Consider the following 19,280-nt stretch of genomic DNA (forward strand, 5'->3'; position numbering starts at 1 on the left):
TGTCTCCCCAGGCAACAGGATCTTTAAGACAACACAGGACACTGCCTGCAATGGTCGAAGAAAGAGTGTGGCCTCCCTCCTGTCTTTAAACACAAGAGCTCAAACAGCAGTTCCTTGATATGCTATTGATCAGAATCAGTAACAAAACACTCTTACTGGTCCACAGGTGGCTATACCAATTGCCAAGGCTGTTTTCTTTCCCATCTTATCATCACTATCTACCTATTCTCCTTGTACAGGCTTCACAATCTGCATCAGCTTGAGTTATCATGTTTGCAGGACTAACTCTTCATTGAAATCCTTCCTAAATTTCTCTTTCTTGTCCAGACATGAGAATATTGTTACATGGTTGCTGGACTTGGAAAGACATACAACGGTGGCAACTGAGTGTCTTTGAACACAAACCATCATCTCAATAGTATATAGAAAGATGGACTAAGTGATTTACAGCAAAGAAGCAAAGGGAGGTCAGGGAATGCTCCCTCCCCTCCACAAACAGCTTTCTCTATCAGCTGCTCCCAGTCTGATCTCAGGTCTTGGATAGAAGAAGAGCAGATGGAAACAGGGACTACAAGGAACAGCATGACATAGTGGACAGGTAGGATTCATCTTCCTTCTCAGGTTACCACTGTCTCACAAGAACCCATGAATTGCCCTACACAAGTTCTAGCCTTGTTCCTAACAGTGTTTAAGATTTTCCATTCACATAACCTTTGTTTTTAGTATTCTGATCAATGAATATTTAACAAAGAAGGCTTGCTGTGGCAAGTAGAACAACCAGGACTCTTGTGATACCTTTAACGTTAACAAATTTTCATTCAGCATAATGTTTTGTGGATTACAATCCACTTCACTGAATGCAGAAGTGCCAGGCAACATGTTAAGCGTAAATACAGGTATATCACTCTATGTGACTTGAAAACAGTCTTGCAATAATTTACTCAGGGATGTTAGCTATCCACTTCATACCACGCTTCCCCATGTTCCACCATTACTCTCCTAAAACGTAGGTGGTACCCAAGTCCAAACACAATGTAGCAAACAAGGAGGCAAATCAGTGCACACTGGATGCCAAACAGACAACGGTAATCTGAACAATACATATTCTCAACAGTGCCATTCTCAAATCAATAGAAAGCTCATACAGAATAAAACCTCAAGACCAGCGGTTCTCAACCTGTGGGTCGCTACCCCTTTGGGGGTCGAACGATCCTTTCACAGGGGTCGCCTAACACCACCAGAAAACACATATTTCTGATTGTCTTAGGAACCAAGACACCGCTCCTCTATGGCTGGGGGTCACCACAACATGAGGAACTGTATTAAACTGCATTAGGAAGGCTGAGAACTACTGCTCTAGACTGTAAAATACACAACCTTCTTTCTTCAGCAATGAAATAAAACTAAAATACCTCGTCTGTGTAACTATCTCAAGTCTTGACTTTAAAATGCTCTACAATACTGGGAATAAGCTCTACAGCATAGTGCAGAAAATATAGCATCACGCTCCTCAAAGGAATTTCACAGTTGTAAGGAACAGGAAGAATGGCTCAATTACTAAGCTACTTAGGATGACTACATTCCCAAGCTGACTAAAACTTCAAAACATACTTTCAAACGTGTTAGTTACTAAAGTTATGTCTCTCCCTAATCTGAGTAACAGTCCCTCAGGGCCCCTTGGTGATGACTGCCCAACAGTTATTGGGATTTAAGCAAGGAGTTGCTCAACATATATAAATAATGAAGAAGAAAGTACACAGAGATCAAAGAGGTCAAACCCTTCCTTGATTTAGTTTCCCTGCAGCTCTTCTCCCCAAATATTTTCCCCAGCCAAAGTCACCTAGCAAAGTCTTCAGAGAAGTACTGCCCAACCTTTGCCTCTGTCTCTACATGGTTTATACTGAATGACTAGTATCACATAGAACTTGAACATCAACCAAGAAACAAACAGGAAACTGCTGTCACATTTGACAAAGGAAAGCTCTGATTTCAGCCCATCAGCCAAGGAAACAGTTCATTTGTCTAGAACCAACATTTCCTATTAAGACCCAATTTGTTTACTTATGGTAAAAACATAATGCTAGCACACTTAAGTAACACTTGCATCTCAAGATGAACTTTATTTTACAGTTATAACCATCACTAAGACTTCTTTCTTTTGCCTTTGTTTCAATTCAATCTTTTAAAATTGTCTCTAAAATAGTACATTTCATTAACTCAGTTTACTGAAACTGAGTACTGTAGATCAGAATGCGATTAGTATTAGTGCAATATACTACTGGTAGTACTTTTTCCAGAGACACACAGCAATGGCAGGGAAAGGTAGGGAAAATTTGATGGCTTCAGGAAGCCTATTTCTGTAATGTCTTCCTTCATGGCTGCTGTCTGTGCCCATGGCCTTTTCCCTCCTGCCATCACTGACTAAACTGGCATAGTTACACTGCCATTCTGCATTAAAAGGATTCCCATCTTAATCTAATAGATTCCAGGGCAGTGAACACATATAAATAATATGTTTGTACCACAAAACATTATGAAGTACAATAAAACCACAGGATAACAACTTTATGAAGTAGCAGCTATAAAACAACAGGCCTTCATCATTACACAACTTAAAATAGCTGACAAATAAAGGACTATAACAGGATTGATTTAGGCACAGAAACAATTTGGGGTGGAGACTTCCATAAATGGGATATCACCAGAGAAAAAATCTGCTTTGCTATGACACAGCACACTTCTATAAGGATGGCACTTGCAGATGAACTATGTAAGATGCTTCCTTAGAACATTAGCAAGTTTAGCAGGGTTTTCAGCCATTGGAATCCCTTAGTTAGCCTTAGCTAACTGATAACACATGCCCAAAAGGCATATCAACAGCCCATTTAATTGGCTTTCCTCACAGCATAGTACCACATTATTATTATTATTATTATCCTTTATGAAGCGCTGTAAATTTACACAGCGCTGTACATGCAATCTTTTTAGTTAGACGGTTCCCTGCCCTCGGGCTTAGAATACAAATGGGTATAAGTACAGCATCCACCCATGCTGGGGGCTTTAAGCACCCTCTCCAAGCAGAAGCATGGTCATGCCCCCAAGGCCCATAGTGCCAAATCAAGGTCTCTTTCATGTAGCACCACATAAGGCACACTAGACTGTTTCCAAAAGAAAGTCTAGCATCCCTACCGCACAAGCTGAACAACTTTTCATTTGTTCACTGCAGGCTTTGGGAGAACTGACTGTGGACTATACTTTCTACCAGGCATGCAGTTATTAAGATAATGCATCAGTAAAGCCACAAAGTTCATCAAGCTATACCCCTATGAGAAGTATCCACTTCGGATTTGGTTCTCTGCAATAAATACGTGAACACTTTAACAGTCAAGTAACTCAAGTAGTACATGTTGGAGGGGAAAGAGATCCAGCATGCTTTCCAGACTATGTCTTCAACAACACTTGTAACAGTATTATCCTATACAATATTAAAACCTCCAAGTGTTTCTCTTAACTGAAGAGTCCTGTGACTTTCAAGGGAGTCACATTTGAAATTAAAATGAGCTCCTTACATGGCAGGCAAATGGAAAGAAAGGGTATTATTACATGCACAGGGAAAACTGAAACATTACAGAAGTATATACCAAAATTGGACTTCCATAACTATGTTGAGAATTTATTTGCTCCTGTCTCTTCACATCCATCCCTATATTAAAGTCAAAATACCAGGACTAACAGTGGTCCATGAAAAACAGTAATTTTGGGAGCGGGGGGGGGGGGTAGTAGTTCCACAGCTACTAGCAGTTAGTACAGTAAATTAAGCAAGGTTTGCATATTGTGCAAAAAGGGTATCTTTAGAGACAGTAGAAAATTTATCTTAAGTGGAAATGCTTGTACACTCACTACGTGCTTCTTGGTTTCAAATTAACTCTCTTTTTAAAAAAAGAAATGCAGGCAGGGATTGTATCAGTAGCTTCTGCTCTTCTGGTTTAAACAAAAAACAATATTACATTTTTATTCCAAGTGATAAAGTTTCTAGGGTGAATCACAACTCTATGTGTTTTCCCCAAACCCAAACGTTTTAGCAAGAATGATTCAAACAACTATTTTAATGCCCTCAATCATAAATTTGGGCATGCATAACTTGTACTATAAATGTTTCAATACCAATTCCAGGGCTTCAGAAAGTAGGCTGACATAAAGATACTAGCTGCATCGATATGGGCACATAGTGAAGTATTAACACCTGTCTGGTGACCTCTATTTATTACCTACCATTAGCAAGAAAGATGTCTCACTAATATCCCAGTGACAGAGTAACACAGTCATCACTGTGAACCCCTGTAAGTTGACAGGACACTTGAGGGCCTCTCTCTCTCTCTATATATATATATATATATATACACACACACACACACACACACACACACACAGCATCTAAACATAGGCTTTGTATTGTCCCTCATCAACCAAAAGATTAAGGCGTGCCTAAGGATCTTATATATCTATAGTACTGCCTTGACTCAGAAAAAGTAGCAGCAAGGAGGTAGCATGTAACTAAAAACATGTCAGGTCATATCAGCCATCAGTATATATGAGCAACATTCATTAGACCCGAGACAACTCCAATCCCACGCTAATTATGTTGGCTTTACTAACTGTTTACTCAAAAATTTGGTGAAACTTCCCCAATTATTTAATTTTTGTTGAATATGCAAGTACTGTGCCATAGTTCCGGACAGCAAAAGCAAGTACATAAGTCAGACAGTATTAGCCTATGCAGCCATTTTCACTAGAGTGGCAAAGATAAGTAACTACAGCCATTTTTCACCTGGTGACTAAGTCAGAACATATCTTTGTACAAGCAGTAACTGATTACGCAGTTGTTACTTTGGAGTCAGTTGCATCACACCTATGCTTAAGGGGAGAAACCGCATTTTTAAAAAGAAGAGTTAGAGAAGTAAGTTAATCCAAGAAGCAACATTTACAAACTAGTCTCTCCTGCAACAAGAAGGGCAGATGCTTCTAGCCTTTAACCACAATATCCTTTTCCGCATATAATTCACAGAGCAGCTTCGGCAAAACTGTTCAGGTGCAACTACCAATTTACTGAGGCTGTGCGGAAGAGAATTATCTGAGAAAGAAACACAATTATATAAATACAAGGTCTCTTTGTAGTCAGCTCAGTTGTCATATTTTACAGATTCAAGACACTCCTGTTTTATTTGTCAGCAGCACAAAAGTATGATGCACAAAACCCTAAAAATCCTAAATGCATTTTGGATACCACATTTCTAAGAGATGCTGGCAAGACAGTCCTGTGTATTAAGAAATACAATTATCCTTACAAGGATGATGTCACTATCAACAGGCTTGTAAACAAACTTCTAAAGATTCAGAAAGGAAACGCACGTTGAAGCACAGAACAAAAGAAGTAGACAATGACGAAAAAGGTAACAGGCGCTGGCCTCTCCTTTTCAAGAATTAAGTCTTGATATGAACAAGGGATTACACTAAACAGAAATGGGATGGCAACTGTGGAGACATCGCTCCTACAGGCTGAGTTATTGTTGTGTGTCTTCAAGTTGTTTCTGACTTATGACAACCTTAAGGCAAAGATATCATGGGGATGCTTTTGGCAAGATTTCTTAAGAGGTGGTTTGCCACTGTCTTCCTCTGAGGATGAGAGTGTTATTTGTTCAAGGCCACTCAGTGGGGTTTCCGTGGCCAAGTGGGGATGCAAACCTGGGTCCCCCACAGTCCTAGTCTAACCCACAAACAATGCTGGCTCTCAGCCTATTGTGAGAATAAGAAGGAAATCTCTTAGCATTCTAGCCATCAATACTGCTGGCCCAGATTTTAAAAATTAGAGCAACAACTCTCAACCAAAGCAAGGAATCCACACTTCCTTTAACTATAAAAAGCAACAGTTCAATATGAATATTCTAGAAGTAACAGGCCCCAAGAGCCAGTGTGGTGTAGTGGTTTGAGTGTTGGACTACAACTCTGGAGACCAGGGTTTGATTCCCAACTCAGCCATGGAGACCCACTGGTTGACCTTGAGCAAGTCACAAGCTCTCGGCCTCAGGGAAAGGCAACAGCAAACCTCCTCTGAATCAACCTTGCCAAGAAAACCCCATGATGGGGTCACCTTAAGAGTCACCACAAGTCAGAAACAACTTGAAGGCACCCAACAACAGGTCCCAAATAGTATTCCATTTTCTTTTAGGACAGTGATTCCTAGCCGCCTTGAGTCCCAGTTTTGAGGAAAGAGTAGGATAATAATAATAATACAGTCGGCCCTTCTTATACACGGATTTTTTATACACGGATTCAAGCATACACGGTTTGAAAATGTTCCAAAAAAGTATAAATTTACCTTGACTTTCCATTTTTTATAAGGGACACCATTTTGCTATGTCATTATATCTAATGGGACTTGAGCATACACTGATTTTGTTATACACGGGGGATCTTGGAACCAAACCCCAGCGTATAACAAGGGTCCACTGTAATAATAATAATAATGCCCAAACTTTGGTCCTTCAGGTTTTGGGATTTCCAACTCCCAGAAGCCTCAGCCAGCTTGACCAACAGTCATGGATTCTGGGAGGTGGAGTCCAAAACACCTGCGGAACCAAAGTTTGGGAACCACTATTTTAGGAGTAGAGAACTAACAAAACAGCACTCCTCTGTCGAACTTCCATTATTTTCAATTGGTGAAAAGAATTGAACAAGGTGCCCATGCCCAGCAGACAACTCTGGAGCTGCCTAGCTAAGCTTGCATCACCCTGCCTGATGAGATGAGCACCTGGCTGAGCAATGGCAGTGGCATCCAGCCTCAGAAATGAGAGTGAAAGCTATTTGGAGAAAGAGAGAGAGAATGAATTTGGTCTGGTTTGATCATGGGATGACAGCTGCAGGATCCATCCTTGCAAGCTTGGTCTTGCCCTGTCCCTCCCTCCTTCCTCTCTTGGCTGAGTCTCAGGCAGAGCCAACTGAATGAGGAAGTCGAGCTCCGCAGGCGGAAGCCAAGCCCACTGCAATGTCTACTGCAACCAGACTGTCAGCCCATGACTCAGGCGGCAGCCCCGACAGCTGCCAAGCGGTCTCTGCCCGTTACTTGCCAGGGAGCAGCAGCTTTTAAAATATATGTAATTCCCAAACGCTGATTCTCCAGGTGTTCTGGACTTCTACTCCCAGCATTCTTGATTATTGGCCAAGGTAACTGGGGATTTGGGGAACTGAAGTCCAAAACACCTGGAGGACCAAAGTTTGGGAATCACTGGTACACACAGTCCAAAACACACTGCGGAAATAATCCAGTTTGGGACCGCTTTAACTGCCCTGGCTCAGTGCTAGGGAATCCTGGGAAATAAAGTTTGTTGTGGCACCGGAGCTCTCTGACAGAAAAGATTCAATGTCTCAGAAAACTAGTTCCCAAAATTCCCCAGCCCTGAGCCAAGGCAGTTAAAGTTGGGGTTATTTCTGCAGTGTGTTTTGGACCTAAATCTAGGAGGATTAGAGAACACTCTTCACCTGAGAGGTTGGGGAGAGAGACCCCATTGCAATGGAGGCGTGGTTGTGAGAAGAGAAAACAGGCATAACCAGTTGCAAGGGAAGTACAACAACCTCCAAAACCCACCAAATACTGATACCTTTATGGGGACAACCAAAAAGCACATAATACACAAGGCAAGCTTTCGAAGCTCCACTGGCTTCTCCTTCAGGCATTAAAAAAATCATACAGGAAGGGGGGGAAATTATGATGTTAGCTCATCAACCTGCATTTTACCAAGATGTAGCTGTTCTCACCTCGGGTGGTGTGGCGACTCAAAAGTTATGTATTTTGTGCATTTTAGGTGGCCCCCATAAAGATATCACCATTCTGTGGGTTTGGGATGTTATTGTACTTTGCAACATGTCTACCCCTGGATAGGTTTTCTACTTGCAACCCAAAGGGAGACACTCAGTATCGCCCAAGAAGCAGGGAGGAGGAGAGCAGGGTGGCCAGGCATCCTCCTTTTCCAGGACATGTCCTACATTGCAACGTCCTGCCCAGGAGGGATTCCAGAAGGTCCTCTGTTCTGAGCATGAGTTCGAAGCATGAACTTACATTTATATTAAGTGTTTTTAGCTTTTATTTGGTCACGTCCTCCATTTTTCTTGAATGCCCTCCATTAAGTGCTGCCTCATCCTCCTTTGTGGTGATGACATCTGGTCACTCTGGGCAGGACGCTCCCCAAGCAGAGATATAAAAGCTGAAATATAAGAAGGTGGCGCCTCCCTCCAGAACTATATAAAAAGGCAGTGCCTCCCTCCAAAAGGCCCCATGGGCAGCCCCTCTCCAGGGTGACCAGACTCATCCTACTTTTCCAGGGCATGTCCTACATTTTCAACTTCCTGCCGAGGAGGAATTCCAAGAGCTCCTCTATTTTGAGCATGACCAAGAAGCATGAATGTATACAAATGTCCTTTAGCCTTTCTTTGGCCACGTCCTTCATTTTTCTGGAATGCCCTCCATTTTCTGCGGGGCCTTGTCCTCCTTTGCAGGTATAGCAACTGGTCAGCCTGGAGGAAGGTCAAGGGATCAGCTCCTTTTGCTCTCAAGGAAGAGAAAGGCTAAGATCTGAAACCTTCCCTGCAGGGTTGTTGTTCCTTTGGAAAGGGAAGGAGGGAGCAGAGGAAAAGGGGGGAAGAGACAAGAGAAAAGGTTCACCTGTAAATGGAAGGATGAAAGGCGGCGCCTCCCTCCAAAATGGTGGCCCCTTCCCAGCAGTGACCAGGCGTCCTCCTTTTCCAGGCAGGACACGTCCTCCATCCCAAAAGTCCTCCATTTTGGAGCATGACTAAGAAGCATGTGTCTGCATTCATTATGAGTGTTTTTAAAGATTCTTGTTTGGCCATGCTCTCTATTTTTAGGGGAATGCCCTCCATTTTAAGGCTATGACATCCAGTCACTCTGCCCGACGTCCTCCTTTTTGTCCAGGACCCGTCCTACATTTCCACCCCTTTCCTGTCTAGGAGGAATTCCAAAGAAAAGGTCCTCCATTTTGGAGCATGACTAAGAAGCATGCATTTGCATTTATTATGAATGTTTTTTAAGCTTTTTATATGTGGCCATGCCCTCCATTTTTAAGGGAATGTCCAGGACTTGTCCTACATTCCCAGCCTTTGCTGTCTAGGAGGAATACCAACAAGTCCTCCATTTTGGAGCAGGAAGCATGCATTTTATCTTTATATGAATGGGTTGTATGTCTTTTTTAAAAGCTTTTCTTGAGCCACGTCCTCCATTTTGCGGTGCCTGGTCCTCCATGGCGGGGAAGGCACCCTGAAAGTGTCCTCCATTTGATCTTTGTAAAAGCTCCATTTGAAAGAAAGAAAAAAAGATTCTGGAAGTTAAGCCACACCCGACCGCCTCCTGAGGAACCTCAACCCGCCGGCGCCAAACTGAAAGCCAACCGTCATCTTATTCGTTTCCCGTCCCCGCCCGCACTAAACCCGGCCTGGACTTAGTACCTGAGTCCGGACTCAGGAGGAAAAAGCCTCCGCCTCCGCCTCCTCCGCGGCTCGCGTTCCTCGCGGTGAGAGGACTAGGCTCGGCAACCGACACCTTCCTGGAGAGTCCCAGCTCCAACGCCTCTCACTCACCGGCAACAGCGAGGTTTCAAGCCGGGAGGGAGCGGCCGCGGCTAAGGCTCGGAACACCCACTCGCATTACTGCCAGCCTATAGGAGCGTGAGTTGCCCTTGATTGACGTCCCGCGTCTGCCAATAGCGACGCATGCGGAGGGCGGTGCTTGCATAAGGAGGCGGCCCAAGACTTTTGCCTTTTTTTAATCTCCTCAACGGACGCTCTGTCGTAAGCCCGCCTCCTCTTCCTCCTCTCCGCCAATGGGCAACCACCCAGGGAGGAGGGAAGATTGACGTGCGCGGCGACCAATAGGAGCGTGCAAGACGGGCAGGGCCGGTTGTAGGCCTCACTCTGGGCCATTTCAGGGGAAGACTGAGGCGGGGTCGGACGGGTGCGGCCTTTGGGTGGGAAGGAAGGGGGAGGCTTAGTGGGCGCTAGCGTCCATTTCTCGCCTTCTCTGGGCAGTAGGGCTTCCCATTGCTATACATGAGTGGTCAGAGAGGAGCTCCACTGTTTCATTGAGACACAAGGGAAGTGAAACTTAGGATGAGCCCATGGATTTTTCACATTGTTTCCTTTAGAAAGGAATACTCAGAAGACACAACATAAACAACATACCTATATCTTCCCCAACCTGGTGCCCTCTCCAGATATTCTGGGCTAGAACTGTGATTAATAGTTGAGAATGATTAATAGTTAAGAATGGTGAGAGCTGCTACCCAAAATACATGGAAGAAAGAAGGCTGATCTTGGCTATTTATCCTTCTTATGCCATAAACAGGAAAAGTCACCTTGTTATGAGCCATAAGTCAAAACTGACTTGGAGGCATGCACACAACAACAAGAAGAAGAGTTGTATCTGTAAAAACAGCATCCTCTTAAAGGAGATCTACACTGCTCTCTATTCAAGTTAGAAAGCTATATAAGGAGTTACTACATTATCTGAACTATTCCTTCATAAGAAATAAATTGCTTTACAGGATGGGCCCAGATAATTCAGCTTTCTCTTCCCATTGCTGTATGTGAATGCTCAGAAAGGAGCTCCACTGTTTTATTGAGACACAAAGGAAGTGAAACAAAGAGACACAAAACAAGTGAAGTGAAATAAACAGAATTCCACAGCATTAAGCCATGGACCTTAAAGTGCTGTCAAACCGCTTTATTTCTGCCGTGTGGCAGCAGCCTTGCTTTTACCTCTGACTTTCCCTCTCCAGCTTCCTTCCCTTCCCCGCTATGTTGAAAGCTCGCACCACCACTTCTTTTGCATCCTTACCGAAATATTTCTCTGTAGCTCCTCAGAAAACAACCTGTGAAGGTTTGCATTAGGTTCACCACCCTAAATCTGGAATGACTTGAAGGCACATTTGCCCATCCCCAGATCATCCCTCCAATTATTAAGCGCTAGCCTTGATTTTTCACTGTCTCACCTTGATCCAATTCATATTCACCCAATATGCTGCTAAAATTATTCACCTCTGTCATTACTCTGACTATATGGCAAGCTTCCTTAAATCCCTAACGTTCAAATCTCAAAATACACATAATTGCAGTGATTAAAATGCTCTTCCTCAGTTTACTATAGAACCCTTTCCTTCCCTGTTCCTCTGTTTCCCAGTATTTCATTTAAATTATAATTTCATTAAGGTAGATTTCGGTCAGATCTATTCTTTGTAAAACATCTATTACATAGGGACAAGGTTTATTTAGACTGCCGGCCTATATATTGTTTGCTACCTGGGACTAACCCACAGTGAATACAGTATAATTTATTTCTGGGGATACATACAAATGATCAGTATTAGTCCACTATTCCGTTTTCAGGAGCCAGCATGGTATAGCAGTTTGAACATTGGACTACAACTCTGGAGAACAGGCTTTGAATCCCCATTCAGACATGGAAACTCACTGGTTGATCTTTGGCACGTACTCTCAGCCTCAGAAAACCCCATGATAACTTTGCCTTAGGGTTGCCATAAATGAGGAATGACTTCAAGGCACACATAAACAACTTCAACAAATTCTGTTTTCCTCTAAGAAGATAATGTGACAAGACAGGATGAACATAGTCATCCTCTATTGTTTTGTTTTCAGAATTTGGGTATCCAGAGACATGCTGTCTTGGGAAAACAGAAGTCCCATTCTTAAGTTTCATTGGTAACATAACCATAAACTAAGACACAGATTACATGCTTCCAATATAAACATTTCCAAAATTTGATCCCTGGCGTCTCCAGCTAAATTTGAGAAAGGCTCAGAGCCGTTGCTATCCAGTGTGCATAGTGTAAATCAGTGTTTATTGAATTAGAATTATACTCTTGACCAAAGCAAGTTAGTTAAACATCTTCCAGTCCCACTGATTTCAATGGGAATGATTCAGGAATGGGTTTAACTTTCACATCTTAAATCAATGTGACTTTAAACTCCTAGCTTTGCCCAAGGCAATTTGCCAGGTATGTGGAGAATGACTATTCCTAAGTATAAATGATGTGAGACAAGACTGTTAGCCCAGGGTAAGGATCTTTTAAAAAACAGATGAGAGACTTCAGGTGGAAACAGGAATCAGACTGGCAGAAGAGTATTAGGAAAAGCAGATTGTCCTAGAGGCATTCACTTGAAACCTACTTTTAAAAATTATTTGGTTAAAATAGAAATTAGGAATGAAAACTGAGATATCACTATATTGCTGAAAAATGTGTGCTCCTGAATATCAGAAATTAACGTTCTATTGTTAAATATTACTGAGAAGCAATGCAAAAAGAAAAGAAAATCAATAGCTCTGTTAAGAATGAAACTTGACTACATTACCTAAGAGGGCATTGCTGAAGTTGGTTATTACTTTCTAATGTGCACAAATAAATAAACAGATAAATTCTCTCCAAATTATTACCTTTGTGCAACACATATTAACAAGTTATGACAATTAAATAAAGAACTGGAAATATAAGTTCAACAATAACGTCCCTTTGCCATCCCTAATGACTTCAGAAAATCCAAATTAGGTTCTGTCGTGGGTCCAATGTTTTTCCACGTCCTTATAAATAACTTAGATTATGGAACAGAAGGCATGCTTATTAAATCTGCAGCTGACACCAAATTAGGAGGAGTAGCTAATACCCCAGAGGACAGGGTCAGAATTCAAAATGGCCATGAGAAATTTGAGAGCTTGGTCAAAACTAACAAAATTAATTTAAACAGGAATGAATGTAAAGGTATTACATCTAGGCACAAAAAATGCAATGCACAAATCCAGGATGGGTGACACCTGGCTTGACAGCAGTACAAGTAAAATGGTTCTAGGGCCAAAAGCTGAATGTGGGTCAGTAGCTGATGCAACAAGCAAAAGAGCCAATGCTATGTATAGTATAATGTCCAGATCAAGGGAAGTAGTAATGCCTTTAGTTTATTCTGCTTTGGTCAGACCTCACCTGAATATTGTGTCCAGCTCTGGGCTCCACAATTCAAAAAGACATTGACAAGATGGAACATGTCCACAGGAAGATAGTCAAGATGAGCAAAGATCTGCAAACCATGCCCTATGAGGAACAACATAAAGAGCTGTGTACGTTTATTGTGGAGAAGAGGAGACTGAAAGGTGACATGATAGTCATCTTTAAGTATGTGAAGGAATGCAGTATAGAAGATGGGGCAAGCTTGTTTTCTGCTGCTCCAGAGACTAGAACACAAACTAATAGATTCAGATTAGAAGACAAGATATTCCACCTGATATATTAGGAAGAATTTCTTTACTGTGAGAGTTATTCAACAGTAGAAGAGACTACCACAGAAGGTGATGGTCTCTTTTCTTTGGAGGTCTTTAAAGAGAGGTTAGGTGGCCATCTCAAGAGTGCATTAATTGTGTATTCTTGCATGTCTGGGGGTTGGTCCCTTGCTAAAATGTCCAACTCTATGATTCTGTGGGTTGTGTGAGGGGAGAGGACTCCTGTTAAACAACAAGGCACTGAGAAAGTTTGAATAGGACAGGAATAGCTAGAATAATAAATCTCACATTTGCAACTAGAGTTAGAAGAAGGGTCTGAACAGATAATGGAATTTTGAAGGAAAAGATTGAAGGTTGAGTATTCACTTTAGAAGAGCAATGGAGCACAAATAAAGAACATCTAAAAATAACACCACCATTGAAAGCCATCCTTTTCTGACTTGGCAAATGTTGCTCTGCATTTATTTTGCACTAGTGTAGGGTGATATAAATATGCTATATTTTAGTGAAATGTAATTAGGTAAGACCAAAAAAAAAAAGAGGAAGAAAGAGAAAAGGTCTTCAGTGTGTTGCTGAATACTAACCACAGTGACTTTAAAAAATAAGCCCACAAAAGCAGAACAGCTAGCAAATATTGCAACATTGCATAAGTAAGAGACCTTGTATGGGATTCTGTTCCGAAACACATTGCCCAAGTAAATGGAATTTAAAAAAGTGTCACCAAAAGTTGAAAATCTTCTCTGTAAAGCTGAAGCAAATAATAGTGGCCGTTAAGCAAATATTAATCACCAAGCTTCAACAACTATAGTAAGAAAAAAGAAACTTCAACAGTGAGGTGGATTTTGGAAAGCAAATACCACAAATAATGCATTTCTGGTTCCAGACTCTCCCAATATAGCACTGTGAATGCACAAATCAGCTGGCAAACCACTGTCAACTCACCTTATTGTCTATGCTTTTATCATGCTGCAAGAAAAGTCATGCGAAAGAATGACAGTTAACCATTCCATCTAAAAGAGAAGCTGATTTTAATCCATTCGTCAGCCTCACAGCTGTTATGGATAAGCAAATAGCCAATATGCATAGTTTGCCTTAGTTGGCTATTTAAAGTAGCACATTGATTGAGGCAGGTGTGTGATAGAACAGGTGGAAACCATCTTTTTCCTAGTGTTGTTTCAGTCATACACTTGTGTTGCTGAGGTGTATAGGAAGGTCCACAGTAATAATGCAAGGAAAAGTAAAGTAGTGAGCAAAAGAGCCATTCCAGTGGCTTCATGTGCTAGGCAAGGTTTCATCTGGAGGACCAGATCAAACTATTTTGCTGCCTTGGACTTGGCCTGCTGCCTTTCCACACCATCTACCACTTCTTTTTAATGCAAGTGCGATACAGAAGCTGCCAAGCTGCCACCAGACCCAGAAAAAACTTCATTAAGCTTGTCACAAAGTGCTGAGAAGCTTGCCAAAGTTTCCACTAAAACTTGCAGGATCTGGCCAGGAGAAAGAACTATACAGCTTGAATCTCCCATATCCAAAACGATTGGGACCAGAGGTATTTTGGATTTTAGATTTGTGTCTCTCTCTCTCTCTCTCTCTCTCTCTCTCTCTCTCTATATATATATATATATATATATATATATACATACACACACACACACACACATGCTGTATTTGTATATATGTACATAATGAAATCTGGAGACCCAGATAAACACAAAATTCATTTATGTTTCATATACACCTTATACACATAACCTGGAGGTAACATTATATAATATTTTTAGTAATTTGGTGCATGAAACAAAGTTTGTATATATTGAACCATCAGAAAGCAAAGATGTCACTATTTCAGATACTCATGAATAAAATGTTTTTTGGAATAGTTTGGAATTCCCGGTAAGGGAGACTCAGCCTGTATAAGGCATTTCCCCATATGGCCCAACTTCGGTTGGGGAGCAGAGGAGTGCTGTTTGGTCTGGTATTGAAGTGCCAGTCAAGCTATATGCCAATACCTATAGAAACCCTGGCTGGGCAGCAGTCTTGCTATATTTTCTCTTTGAAAAATGTTGACTGCAGTACTTCAGTCAAAACAAAAACCAGCTCACCATAGCCTGGTTAGTCTGGCTATGTGGCTCCTAGCAAGGTACTTGCAAATGATGGGAGCTAAAGTAGCACCTGGTGGGAGTAGTGTATTCATTCCGGCAGGACAGTCAGGTTAGGATGGAATGGCAAATGTTCCCATAGGTACAGGGGGCATATTTGGTTCTGCAAGACTCCTTCCATGTGAAACCACTAACTCATGATAGGGCTGAAACTGTAGATCTAAAGACTAAAGAGGAGGGTTGAGAAAGCAGAAGAGCCTTGTAGCTCAAACCAGAGCTTAGAAATTTTATTTACATGGGCTATAATTCTTCATATCCCTCAGTCCCATGGCCAGTGGGTATGGTATTTATGGATTCTGGGCATTATAGACCATTTTCCAATCTGTTTTGACTGCAGTGGATCACATGGAAAGTACAAACAGAAGGTAAGATCCTGCAATGTGATAGGGAGACTTAGGACATTTCTATATAGCATTTCTCATATGAGCAATTATCTATTGTATATTTGTCCTTTAACTATGTTTTAAATGGTTTTAATTCTATAGATATTGCTTTTTTAAAAAAAGTTTATTCTGAGTATTTTTTTTGGTGGGGGGGTTGGTATGTTATTAATCTGTAATGGATCCCAGCATTTGGAAGATGAAGCTTTCAAAGAAGTAGCCTTGTTAGTCTTTTGCAACATAAAACGGAGAAAGGGAGGTGAAAGGAAGGAAATTCTCTTCACTCTGTACTGCATTTAAAATAATAGGCTTATATCCATAAAGGTTCATGCCAAAATAGAAACCACTTAAAGTCTTAAAGGTACTGCCACATTTTATTATTTCCCTTTCTCCTTTTTTTTTATGAATGAGGAAGGGTGACGGTGTGATAGCAGCCTTGCCTAGAATTGCTTGTTGTCTGACTATTTATGGGAACATGGGGTGAAAGCTAAGGCTTTGTTATTGAGAGGCCAGTGAGAGCTCAGCTGGTAACCCCATAAATGCCTGGAAGGATCCACTGCCAAGACAATTTAAATGTTGTGAACGAAGCTGTGCAAGACCCCACCACACTTGTTGGTAGCAGAGCTGCCAAATGGAAAATGCCTGGATGGCTTTAAATGTATTGCTAATCAACCATTCATGTACATCTCAGCTGGGTCTTGCAAAATAATTCTGTTTCTCCACTGAAGAAGAAACAGATTTTAGTACATTATAATTATATATTACAGCTTTAATGTATAGTCTTAAAATCTGTGTACCAGTCTATGCTTTAAAAAAGATCTCCTCATTCCACATACCTGTAATGCATAAGTGAATCAGACATTTCCACTGACCTGTTCACGCTCCTCCAGTTCTATCAGTTGTACTTCTGCTTCTTCAGATTAGTTGTAGTCCCAGCGTTTGACTTCTGTATTTGTCTTTGAATTTGAGTATAGAATGAAGTTCAAAGAAAGACTGAAATCTAATTCAACTGATTTTTTTCTGAATAAAGGAAGACTTACATCTTCTCTACCTATTTCTGGAGTCATCATGAGACACAAATATAGGTGTCTGACAGACTTTGTGTTTTATTGTAAAAACTCAATAAAACTTTAATTAGAAAAAAAAATGTAGGTGCCTGACATAAAAACAAAAAATTATCCTCTTTTTCTAAATATTTGGGTAGTTGTATGTAATCCAACCAGTGTGTTAAACATGGATAATTAATGATGTCCAAATGTCTTCCACCTAAGAAGGACCACCTAACTAAACCAATCTAACTTTCAAGACTGGTTTCATAAAAGTTGTAGGAAATTCTACAAATCAGCCGCTCATTCACACTACATAATTATATGCTTTGATGATGATGATGATGATGATGATGATAATAATAATAATAATAATAATAATAATAATTTATATACATTCCATTCGATCACAGCAGTGTACAACAATTGCAATAACGATACAATACAAGATAAAAATTGCAATAGATAATTAAAACTTACAAAACAGTGCACAGTATACGTGAAATCAACATTAAACCAAACTCAAAGATGTTAATCATATAGGGGGGGCCCACACATATCACGGAACATCAGGGAAGGCTTGATGAAACAAAAAGGTCTTCAGTCTCTTTTTAAAGAGATCCAGGGAGGTGGCGGTGCGGAGCTCCTCGGGGAGGGTGTTTCAGATCCCAGGGGCCAAGATGGAAAATGCCCTTTGAGAGGTTGACCTATATCTTGTAGAAGGGATCCTCAATAAACTCTTCCCAGATCACCTGAGTGTGCGGGGCGGATTATATGGGGAGAGGCGGTCCTCCAAGTACCCTGGGCCCAAGCCATTTAGGGCTTTATAGGTTATAACCAACACCTTGTATTGTGCCCGGAAGCGAACAGGCAGCCAGTGGAGATCATACAAAATTGGTGTTATATGGTCAGCCCTGGAGCGTCCAGTGACCAGCCTAGCTGCCATATTCTGTACTAACTGAAGCTTCCGGGTTTGGTACAAGGGTTGCCCCATGTAGAGCGCATTACAGAAATCCAACCGAGAGGTTACCAGGGCATGTACCACTATTTCAAGGTCCCCCCCCCCCCGGCCTAAGGTAGGGTCGCAGCTGGCGTATCAGCCAAAGCTGATAGGTGCTTCTGACTGTCACATCCACCTGAGAAGTCAGCTGGAGCGACAAGTCCAAAAGTACCCCCAGACTGCGAACTGAGTCCTTCAGGGGGAGCGTGATCCCGTTCAGGACAGGTGGACAAATATCCCTCCCCCGGGCCGGGAGAACCTATCACTAGCACTTCCGTTTTCTCTGGATTCAAACTGAGTTTGTTTTCCCTCATCCAGCCCATTACCAACTCCAAGCAGGCATTTAGAGGAGAGATGCCATCCCTAGTCACTGCATCAGTCGGAGACACAGAGAAACATATTTGGGTGTCATCAGCGTACTGATAACACCGCGCCCTGTGTCTCCAGATGATCTCTCCCAGCGGTTTCATGTAAATGTTGAATAGCATGGGGGACAGAATGGCTCCTTGAGGGACACCAGATGTAAGTGCCCTCTTATCGGAGCAGACGTCCCCCAGCTGCACCATCTGGAATCTACCCGAGAGGTAGGAACAGAACCACTGGAGCACAGTGCCCCGATACCTAACTCCCTCAAGCGTTCCAGAAGGATACCATGGTCAATGGTACTGAAAGCCGCTGAAATGTCCAAAAGCACTAACAGGGACACGCTTCCCCTGTCCATGCCCAGACGGAGATCATCGACTAAGGTGACCATGGCAGTCTCAGCTCCATAGCCCGCCCGGAAGCCGGTTTGAAATGGATCTAGAAAATCTGTTTCTTCCAAGATCCATTTTGAGTGGATGCCATTTTGAGTGCTCTGGTTCCATACTATGGAATCAGGGGATTTGGAGTTTAGGGAGGGATATTTAGAACTCTCAGCCAGAGAGCTCTAAGGCCTCATCAAACTAGAAAGCCCACAATCCTATAGGATGTTGCCCTGGAAGTTAAAGTGGACTTACAGCACTACAACTTACATCCTGTTGAGTTAAATGGGACTAATTCCAGACTGAGGGCCTTTTCACACTACACAGTTATAAGACTGTAATTCCACTTTTAATGATCACGGCGTTATCCTATGGAGTTCTAGAATTTGCAGTTTCAGGAGATATTCTCCTCCAGACAGCTGTAGTGTTTCACCAGCTACAAACCCCAAGATGTTGCCATAGCAGTTAAAGTGGAACCATAACACTACAACTGTATACAATGAAAAGGCCTCAAGACTAATCCTGACATTTTGTTGCCTGACACAGTACATCACACACACACACTTCAACCTGTTCAGAGTCAAGGTTAATAGTAGCCAAGGTC

At 41.9% G+C, this 19,280-nt stretch overlaps 1 protein-coding gene across 1 annotated transcript in view; it reads right to left on the reverse strand.

Annotated features, from left to right (window-relative positions):
* Nucleotides 1–9,669, reverse strand: part of MYH9 (myosin heavy chain 9) — an 84,877-nt gene extending 75,208 nt beyond the window's left edge. Inside the window, exon 1 of the mRNA XM_089528096.1 lies at nucleotides 9,517–9,669. The gene's annotated coding sequence lies outside the window, so the exon portion shown is untranslated. The remainder of the gene's footprint in view (nucleotides 1–9,516) is intronic.
* Nucleotides 9,670–19,280: the final 9,611 nt, after the last annotated feature.

Source organism: Sceloporus occidentalis, unplaced genomic scaffold (genome assembly GCF_023333645.1).
Source record: "Sceloporus occidentalis isolate IW3139 unplaced genomic scaffold, rSceOcc1.0.p SCAF_5, whole genome shotgun sequence".
NCBI lineage: Eukaryota > Metazoa > Chordata > Lepidosauria > Squamata > Phrynosomatidae > Sceloporus > Sceloporus occidentalis.